Source organism: Tenrec ecaudatus, chromosome 6 (assembly GCF_050624435.1).
Source record: "Tenrec ecaudatus isolate mTenEca1 chromosome 6, mTenEca1.hap1, whole genome shotgun sequence".
In the NCBI taxonomy this organism is placed as follows: domain Eukaryota; kingdom Metazoa; phylum Chordata; class Mammalia; order Afrosoricida; family Tenrecidae; genus Tenrec; species Tenrec ecaudatus.
The window spans coordinates 62,676,514-62,678,253 of NC_134535.1; the positions used below are offsets into that span (position 1 = coordinate 62,676,514).

Below are 1,740 nucleotides of genomic sequence, written 5' to 3' on the forward strand. Positions count from 1 at the left end.
ACTGGACCAACCCCACCACGGGACACAGCATCCTCACTGACCCACAGCACCATGGGAGAAAACACTAGAGACACATGGCAGGAATTGTGCCCACCCTGATCCCACTACTCCAAAGCCAGCCATGGGGAGCATGCAGCAGAGTAGTAGGGGGAGCAGAGCATTGAAGTCCCCAGGGAATGCCAAGGATAGATGTGGGGCCAGGGCATGGCACCTTATCAGACTCAACTGGAAAGCACTCATAAAGGACAACAAATAGACTTTTAACTATTTATAGGGTTTGTTGTTGCTGTAGCTATTGTTTTATTTTCTATTGTTGCTTTGTTGTACCCGTCTTGTGATACCTCATGTTGTTGTCACTGCATGTCTACCTGGAAGGGATAGGCGGGATAAACAAGCCAGAAGAGAGAACAATGGGATAACAGTTCCAGGGGAACATGGGAGAGGGGGAGGCAGGGGAAAGGCAGTGGGTGTTAACAAACCCAGGGACAAGGGAACAACAAGTGATTCAAAATCAGTGGCAAGAAGGTTGTAGGAGGTCTGGCAGGGCTGGATCAAGGACAATGTATCTGAGAAGAATTCCTGAAACCCAAACGAAGGCTGAACATGATAGTGGGACAAGAGGAAAGAACTAGGAGGCAAAGGGTGCTTATAGAGATCTAAATACAGGTATATACAGATGTAAATATATTTATATATGATGAAGGGGAAATAGATCTATGTACATATATTTATAAGTTTAGTGTTAATGAAACAGATGGACAGTGGGCCCCTACTCAAGTACTTCCTCAACACAAGAACACTTAGTTCTAATAATTCGGCAGTCTGAGATGCTCACATCCCTGGCACGATCCGCAAAGACAACTGGTGCACAAAAAATGTGGTGGAGAAAGCCGATGGTGCCAGGCTATCAAAAGATATAGAGTCTGGGGCCCTAAATGCCTGAAGATAAACAAGCAGTCATCTAGCTGAGAAATACAAAATGTTATACTTACCTGGCAGGAGAGATACCATGATCATGAAGGTGGTTTTCACAGGGCGTGGCTTATCCATTGCACTCCGGATGTACTGACCCCTGCGATTTCTCCAAATGTGGGGAACTTGACTGCATAATTTATAGTAGTGGGTGACTGCATTAGCGCTCTCCCCTATAAAATAAGAAAACAGAGAGAGGGAAAAAGAGAAACAACAAAATGCACATGGAAGAAACACACCAGCTTGTCCCGACATGATTGCTGAAGACAAAGCAGGTGCATAAGCAAATGTAGTGAAGAAATATGATGGTGCCTAGCTATCAAAAGATACAGCAACTGGTGTCTTAAAGGTTTGAAGATAAACAAGCAGCAATCTAACTGAGGAACAACAAAGCCCACATGGAAGAAACACACCAGCCTGTGAGATCATAAGGCATTGAAGGGATCAGGTAACAGGCATCAAAGACCAAAATTATCATAGCATTGTGAATGAGGGGGAGTGTGGATTGGGTCCCAGGGGCCATTTGTGGGCAATTGTACTTCCTTTGCAGAAGAGCTGTGGGGAGGAAACAAGCCCGTCAGGGTGCAGTGTAGCAATGATGAAACATATAATTTTCTTCTAGTTCTTGCTCCCCCCCACTATCATGATCCCAATTCTACCTTACAAAGCCAGCTGGACCAGAGGATGTGCACTGGTACAGGTGGGAACTGGAAACACAGAGAATCCAGGATAGATGAACCCCTCAGGACCAGTGGTGAGATTAGCGAT

The 1,740-nt window shown here is 45.3% G+C and overlaps 1 non-coding gene across 1 annotated transcript; it reads left to right on the forward strand.

Annotated features, from left to right (window-relative positions):
• Positions 1-984: 984 nt before the first annotated feature.
• On the forward strand, positions 985-1,148 carry LOC142451909 (U1 spliceosomal RNA). The gene has a single exon (XR_012785014.1). It is a non-coding gene; the product is annotated as a U1 spliceosomal RNA (small nuclear RNA).
• The last annotated feature ends 592 nt before the right edge of the window (positions 1,149-1,740 follow it).